Source organism: Lepus europaeus, chromosome 4 (assembly GCF_033115175.1).
Source record: "Lepus europaeus isolate LE1 chromosome 4, mLepTim1.pri, whole genome shotgun sequence".
Taxonomy (NCBI): domain Eukaryota; kingdom Metazoa; phylum Chordata; class Mammalia; order Lagomorpha; family Leporidae; genus Lepus; species Lepus europaeus.
In genome coordinates this window covers 49,071,175-49,079,772 of record NC_084830.1, presented here as the reverse complement: position 1 = coordinate 49,079,772, position 8,598 = coordinate 49,071,175, and the positions used below count along the sequence as shown (strand labels likewise).

Sequence of the window (8,598 nt, the reverse complement as noted above, 5' to 3'; positions counted from 1 at the left end):
CTCCGGGAATGGTTTTAGCTCCTTAGTCAAATATAAGTTAGTTAGGGGCCAGCGCTGTGGCTTAGCAGGTAAAGCCACTGCCTGCAGTACCAGCATCCCATATGGGCACTGGTTCAAGTCCTGGCTGCTCCACTTCAGACCCAGCTCTATGCTGTGGCCTGGGAAAGCAGTGGAAGATAGCCCAAGTCCTTGGGTCCCTGCACCCACATGGAGACCCAGAAGAAGCTTCTGGTGCAGCTCTGGTCCTTGCAGCCAGTTGGGGAGTGAACCAGAGAATGGAAGACCTCTCTCTCTGCCTCTCCTTATCTCTCCGTGTAACTCTGACTTTCAAATAAATAAATAAATCTTAATATATATATATATATATATATATATATATATATATATATATATAAGTTGGTTGTATATGCTTGGATTGATTTCTGGCATTTCTATTCTGTTCCATTGGTCTGTCCATCTGTTTTGGTTTTAACTGTCTTGTAGTATGTCTTGAAATCTGATATTGTGATGGCTGCCACGAGCTTTGTTTTTGTTGTATAAGATTGCTTTAGCTATGTAAGGTCTCCTGCGTTTCTATATGAATTTCAGCATCATTTTTTTTTCTAGATCTATGAAGAATGTCTTTGGTATTTTGATAGCATTGAATCTATAAGTTGGTTTTGCAAGAATGGACATTTTGATGATATTAATTCTCCCAATCCATGAACATGGAAGATTTTTCCATTTTTTGGTACCTTCTTCTATTGTTTTCTTTAATATTTTGTAATTCTCATTGTAGAGGTCTTTGACATCTTTGGTTAACTCTATTCCAAGGTATTTGATTTTTTTCTTTTGTAACCATTGTGAATGGGATTGATCTTAGAAGTTCTTTCTAAGCTGTGGCATTGTCTGTGTATAAAAAGGCTGTTGGGGCCAGTGCTGTGGCGTACTAGGTTAATTCTCTGCCTGCAGCTCTGGCATTCCATATGGGCGCTGGTTCTAGTCCTGGTTGCTCCTCTTCCAATCCAGCTCTCTGCTATGGCCTGGGAAAGCAGTAGAAGATGGCCCAAGTGCTTGGGCCCCTGCCCCGTGTGGGAGACTGGAAGAAGCTCCTGGCTCCTGGCTTCAGATCAGTGCAGCTCCAGCTGTGCAGCCAATTGAGGAGTGAACCAACAGATGGAAGACCTTTCTTTCTGTCTCTCCCTCTCATTGTCTGTAACTCTACCTCTCAGATAAATAAATAAAAAATCTTAAAAAAAAAAACAGTGAAGTAGTTATTTAAATGTCTGGTAGAATTCAGCAGTGAAGCCATCTGGTCCTGGGCTTTTCTTTGTTAGGAGGGTCTTTATTACTGATTCAATTTCCATCTTGGTAATGGGTCTGTTTAGGTGTTCTTTGTCTTATGGCTCAATTTAGGTTGGTTGTATATGTCCAGGAATCTATCTATTTCTTCTAGAATTCCCAGTTTGTTGGCATACAACTCTTTGTAGTAATTTCAAATGATTCTTTTTATTTCTGTGATGTCTGCTTACATTTCCTTTTTCATCTCTGATTTTATTGATGTGGGTCTTCTCTCCTTTTTTTGGTTAGTTGTGCCAATGATGTGTCAATTTTGTTTATTAAAAAAAAAAAACATGAGCTCTTCATTTTGCTTATCTTCTGTACTGTTTTTTAAAAAAATTTATTTATTTACTTTGAAAGTCAGAATTACATAGAGAGAGAAGGAGAGGCAGATAGAGACAGAGTAAGAGGTCTTCCATCCTCTGATTTACTCCCCAGTTGGCTGCAATGGCCAGAGCTGTGCTGATCTGAAGTCAGGAGCTAGGAGCTTCCTCTGGGCCTCCCACGCAGGTGCAGGAGCCCAAGGACTTGGCCCATCTTCTACTGCATTCCTAGGCCATTGCAGAGAGCTGGATCGGAAGTGGAGCAGCCAGGTCTCAAACCGGTGCCCATATGGGATGCCGGTGTTGCAGGCAGTGGCTTTACCCACTATGCCACAGAGATGGCCCCTGTACTGTTGTTTTTTTTTTAATTCAATTTTGTGGGTTTCATCTCTAATTTTAATTATTTATTTCTCCTACTAGTTTTGGCTTTGGTTTGCTGTTGTTTTTCTAGGTCCTTGAGATGCATTCATAGCTCATTTATTTAGTGCCTTTCCACATTTTTGATGTAGGCTCCAATTGCTATGAACTTTCCTCTTAACACTGCTTTTGCTGTATTCCATAAATTTTGATATGTTGTGTTGTCATCCTCATTTGTTTCCAGAAATTTTTTGATTTCTCTTTTGATTTCTTCTATTACCCACTGTTCATTCAGGAACATGTTGTTCAGTCTCCAAGTGTTTGCATGTGTTCTAGAGATTCCTGAGTTGCTGATTTCCAGCTTCATTGCATTGTGGTCCAAGAATATGCATGGAATGATTTTGATTTTTTTGAATTTGCTGAGACTTGCTTAATGGCCTACCATGTGGTTAATCCTAGAGAAGGTTCCATGTACTGGAGAGAAGAATGTGTATTCTGTAACTGTAGGATGGAAAGTTCTGTAGATATCTATTAGATCCATTTGGTCAATAGTGTTGATTAACTCTGCTATTTCCTTGCTGATTTTCTGTCTGGTTGATCTGTCCATTGCTGAAAGTGGGGTATTGAAATTCCCCATTACTATGGTATTGGAGTCTATGTCTCTCTTTAGATCCCTTAATATTTCTTTTAAATAGCCAAGTACCCTATAATTAGGTGCATACATGTTTTTAATAGTTACATCTTCCTGTTGAATTGATCCCTTAATCATTACACAGTGTCCTTCTTTGTCTCTTTTAGCAGTTTTTGTGCTAAAGTCTATTTTGTCTGATATTAGGATGGCTATTTTTTTGGTTTCTGTTAGCAAGGAATATCTTTTTCCATCCTTTCACTTTCAGTTTGTGTGCATCTTTGTTAGTGAGATGTGTTTCTTGTAGGCAGCAAATAGATGGGTTTTGTTTTTTAATCCATTTAGCCAGTCTGTGTCTTTTAAGTGGAGAGTTAAGGCCATTTACATTCAAGGTGACTATTGATAAATAACAACTTTGCCCTGCCATTTTTCCATAAATATTCCTATTTTTTACTTTTGATTTCTTTCGTACTTTTACTGGGAGATTTCCTTCCTTTATTTTCTTCCATAGTGATGACAGTGTTTTTGTGTTTCTGTGTGCAACACATCCTTAAGCATCTTCTGCAGGGCTGGTTGGGTGGTGGAAAATTCTTTCAGTTTCTGTTTGTTATGGAAAGTCTTTATTTAATTCTTGTTCATAAATGAAAGCTTTGCAGAGTATAGTAGGGTTGACAGGTTTTTTCTCTTAAGATGTGGAATATATCTCATCATTCTCTCCTAACCTGTAGGGTTTCTGATGAGAAGTCCACTGTGAGTCTAATTAGAGATCCTCTGAAAGTAACCTGGTGTTCCTCTCTTGCCCATTTTAGTATCTTTTCTTTATGTTTTACTGTGAAGAATTTGATTACAATGTGTCACGGTGAAGATCTTTTCTGGTCATGTCTGTTAGGAGATCTATGTGCTTCCTATACTTGGGTGTCGATTTCTTTCTCCAAATTGGGGAAATTTTTTGTTATTATTTCACTAAAAAGGCCTTCTAATCCTTTCTCTCTTTCCACGCCTTCAGGAACTCCTAGAATCCATATGTTGGGTTGTTTGATAGTATTCTTTAGATTCCCAAGTTTTTTGTTTTTTTTTTTGTTTGTTTGTTTTTATAGTGTTCTAATTTTTTCTTCTTGCATTTGGTCTGACTATATACTTTCCTGTGCTTTGTCTTCTAAGTCAGATATTCATTCTTCTGCTTCACAGATTCTGTTATTAAGGCTTTCCATTGTATTTTTTATTTGTTCTTTTGAATTCTTCATTTCCAGGATTTCATCTTAAGATCTCAATTTCATGGGAGAAATTTCTTTGATGTCATGTATGGATTTCATTAGTTCATGCATTTGCTTCTGATTACTTCTAAGTAATCCTGTGATCAGTGTTGTGGATTCCATTTCTGGCATTTCTTCAATCTCTTCATCACCGTTTTCTAATTCTTAAACCTTGACCTTGCATTAGGTTAGATTTCTGATCTAAAGTTGATTCCTTAATAGATTTGCCTCTATTTGTTCTTGTTGAATAGTAAACTCATTTAGACCTATTTATTTGTCTCTTATCATACCTTCAGTGGCATTCCATAAGGTTTGAATTGCAGTGTTTTTTAATCAGAGCATTTTATTGTCTGTAAACTATGCTTTAATCAGCTTTGCCCTCAGGCAAAGGTGAAAGTTTTTTTTCTAAGTGTCCAGGCCTCTTCCTATTAAATTTTTGTTATCTTCATATCTGGGATGATCTTTGAACATTTATTTTTCTCTTTTAGCAGAAAGTCTTCTAACCTGTCTTTCAGTAAGGAATGGGAGTTTTCCACCTTCACCCTGCTTAGGGAAAACAGGCTTTTGTTTTCTGTTTGACACTTGGTGATAGACCATCAAGCCTTAGTGTTAAATAGAGGGACACGATGAACTTTTAATTTCAAGAGGAGGGCATAGGTGTGGGTGGTGAAAGGTTAAACACTGAAGCACCTAAGCCCTGGAGTGGTTTCCAGGCCTTGAATAGCGAGACTCATTTTAGGGAGAGAAGATGATGGAACCTGCTCTTACAAGACATCTCCAATGTGGTAGGACCTTGAAGAAAAGTTCCTGGGTGGCATATCCAGATACCAAGAGCTGTGATCCTGGGCCTAGGCAAAGCAAGTGAGCATCCCATGGAAGAAATGGGTTTGCTCACAATGCTGCCTCCCTTTGAAGGACGCTGATGGGGGTCATAACTTGGGAGCACTAGGACCAGCAGGACAGATGGAAGACCCAGGCTGGCCAAGTTCCTTGTATAGTGAGGAACCACTGTGGTGAAGGCCGCAGCAGCTGAAGGAAGTCGGAGTCTTTTCTGGTTGAGGATAAAAGCCTCACAGTTTTCCTTCCTGAAGTGCCTAACCTCAACTGCATGGGTGCTTGTGAAGGATCTTTGGGGCTCAAGAATGGGGTCTGCGACTTCCTATCAGTTTGAATGCTGAGAACCAAACCAGTTCTAATTAACTTGAGAAATAAATAAAATGTGATATGACTTGCATCCTTCCTGGGTAGAGCAGTTTCTACATGCTCTATTCCTTTTCATTATGTAGTGGTCAAGGCATACACATTGCATACTTTTTATTGTGGGAATTTATTCCTTGTGTCCTTTTGTGAATTTTTGTAAATGTTTTAATAGACATTTTTCACTGATATTTTCCTAATTCTGAAAGTAGTCCATGTTTATTATAGAAGGTATAAAAGACAAAAGCATAAAGAAAAAAATTCTTTTAAGCAACCATATACTTGATTGCTTTCTAATGTTGGAAATTTTAGATTGTTTTCCATATTTTGCTCTTAAATTTAACACTGAGGGGGCAGCGCTGTGGCATAGTGGGTAAAGCTGCTGCCTGCAGTGCCGGCACCCAATGTGGGCACCGGCGCTGGTTTGAGTCCTGGCTACTCCACTTCTGATCCAGCTCTCTACTATGGCCTGGGAAAGCAGTAGAAGATGGCCCAAGTCCTTGGGCCCCTGCACCCACATGGGAGACCCAGAAGAGCTCCTGGGTCCTGGCTTCAGATTGGTGCAGCTCCAGCTGTTGCAGCCATCTGGGGAGTGAGCTATTAGATGGAAGACCTCTCTCTCTGCCTCTGCCTCATTCAACTCTGCCTTTCAAATAAATAAATCTTTTTTAAAAAAAGTTAATACTGGGATGAACTAAGCATTCTTATTATTTGGGATAAATCCTAGAAGTTGGATGATGGTTATATATTCTTAAATGCTTTCCAAAAAATTACATCAATGACCTGTCTCAGCAGCAGCATTTTAGAATATCTGTTTTTGTCACCCTTTCCACACAAGATATCTCTTAAATGTCATTACCTAAAGCAGGTGGCCCTCAGCTCTCAGCTGGATAACTTACAACAGCTTCTTAATGGTGCCTCTATGATCCCACTTTCCGCTCCAGCCAATTCTCCTGCTCTACCCAGAGGGGTTCCCCCAACACATAAATCTGGTCGCATCACTTTCCTGCTTACAGCACTTTAATCACTTGTGTAGTCAATTCAGCGAGGCCTCAATGACTTTCCTGCTCAGGAGGCTCCTCTGTCCCGGTTCCACTGTTCCCTTAGGGTCTTCTGTTGTTTTGTTACCCCCGCTATGCCCCAGACATACTGAACTTCTTGCTGTTTTTAAAAGTCATTCATCTTCTCTCTTGCTCTATCTCCTATCTCTCTGCCTTCCAGTCTCTACACATGAGGCTTCCTCAGATAGGAGCACTCTCTTCTCCTTCAGGCTCACCGCCTTATTTTCCATCAGTAAAGAGCATTTAGTTTTTTCAGAGCAGAGACGCTCAGCCTGGTATCTGACGCTAGCCAACATTGCCCCCTAGAGGACCTCTACGTGTGCTGGGCCGACCAGCTTGCTAACTCCTGGAATGCTTTGGAACAAAACTGTTGGAAAATTCAAGGATCCTGATGCCATCCATATCCTGATTATATCCTTGAATATTGCTTCTGCCTTCTCCCTGAAACTCTTCTGGGATTTCAAAAAACCTGTTAGATCTTCCTACTGGATCCCCAGTTTCTTATTCTCTCTCTCTCTCTCTCTCTCTCTCTCCTTCTCTCTCTCTCTGTATTTTTCTTTGTTCCTCTGTGTTATATTCTAATAGTTTCTTCTCTCCCATCTTCCAGTTTTCCAATTCTCTCTTCAGCCATGTATAATTGACTATTAAACCCTTCTACTGACCTATTAATTTGCCTTACTGCATTTTCTAATTACAGAATTTCCAGTTGGTTCTTTTCCAACTCTGTCACGTTACTTTTTAAGGTATGGTTTCCAGGTCCCTGTTAAAGCTTTCAAGCCTATTTTTATTTCTATAAACTTTGTATGCACAGTTGTATGAAGTTGTTACATAATTTTCATATGATATTTCCAATCATTAGTCCTTCAATATATTTCTGTTGCCTGGTCTTTTTGCTCTTTTTCACGTATGGCATCTGATTTCTGAGTGTATTTGGTTGTTTTTTGCTATATATTGTCAAATTTTTAGAAGTGGTTTGTAATAATAATGTGAAGTTTAGAATTGGAATATGTTCATACTGAGAGGGTTTTCACTCATTCATGCTAGATACCTAGAGAAGCTATTAGCCCAGGACCCCCTCAATCTAAACTCAAGTCTTGAGTTTGTCTTGGCCACCTACACATGGTACAATTAGGCTGCTGGCCACTGTGGGTTTCTTTTTTCCAGTTCACCTTATTCTGAGCCCATGACCCATCAGGGTCCAAGCTTAAAGAATGCCGAAGTATAGAACTTCAGTTTAGGTATGGGATATAGTTCAGATATGACAAGGTCTCTTTGCACTATATATATATATATATATATATATATATATATATATATATATTTATATATATATATTTCTAGACTGAAGGATACCAAACCAGAAGGAGAAGGCAAAACCTCCTTCTACTTCTTTAGATGGGTAGCAGAGAGATGGGCAAAATACCTACTATAGCTGTCATTTTTTGGAAGGTTTATTTTATCTGTTAGAAAGGCACAGTTACATGAGAGAGAGGAGAAAGAGAGAGAGAGAGCGTGAGAGCAAGAGTGCTTCCATTTGCTGGTTCACTCCCCAAATGGCTGCAATGGCCAGGGCTGAGCCAAGCCAAAGCCAGGAGCCAGGAACTTCATCTGGGTCTCCCACATGAGTGCAGGGGCCCAAGGACTTGTGCCATCTTCTGCTACTTTCTTTTTTTTAAATTTAGATTGTTTTTTTTCATTTATTAAACTTTTATTTAATGAATACAAATTTCCAAAGTGCAGCTTATGGGTTACAATGGCTTTCCCACTCCCATAACTTCCCTCCCACCCGCAACCCTCCCCTTTCCCGTTCCCTCTCCCCTTCCATTCACATCAAGATTCATTTTCAATTCTCTTTATATACAGAAGATCAGTTTAGTATAGATTAGGTAAGGATTTCAACAGTTTGCCTCCATATAGCAACACGAAATGAAAAAAATACTGTTGGAGTAAAAATATGGAATGCTTCACGAATTTGCGTGTCATCCTTGCGCAGGGGCCATGCTAATCTTCTCTGTATTGTTCCAATTTTAGTATATGTGCTGCTGAAGCGAGCACCATCTTCTGCTACTTTCTCAGGCCATAGCAGGAAGCTGGATCTGACGTGGAGCAGCCGGGACTTGAACCTGCGTGCATATGGGATGCTGGCATTGTAGGCAGTGGCTTAACCCATTATACCACAATGTTGGCTTTGGTCATTTATCTTAAGCAGTTCTCTTGGGATAAAGTAGGCTGTGTCCTTGTCATCACTATTCAACTCATGGGTACCATGACAGACTACAACTCCCAGAATGCATTTCTTCCAGGGTTCATCTGGTCAGTAGCCCTGCCCACAGCATTTCTTGGAAGGAACCACATTTCCTAGCATGCAGTATGCCTCTGCTATTCCCCCAGTCCTAATCTCACTTCCTTTCTAATTGGACCATTTCTGACTGTAGAATGAGGTCAGGCTAGGGGACAAG

At 39.8% G+C, this 8,598-nt stretch overlaps 1 non-coding gene across 1 annotated transcript; it reads right to left on the bottom strand.

Moving 5' to 3' along the window:
- Window positions 1-8,087: 8,087 nt before the first annotated feature.
- On the bottom strand, window positions 8,088-8,194 carry LOC133758913 (U6 spliceosomal RNA). Its single transcript, XR_009865819.1, has one exon. It is a non-coding gene; the product is annotated as a U6 spliceosomal RNA (small nuclear RNA).
- Window positions 8,195-8,598: the final 404 nt, after the last annotated feature.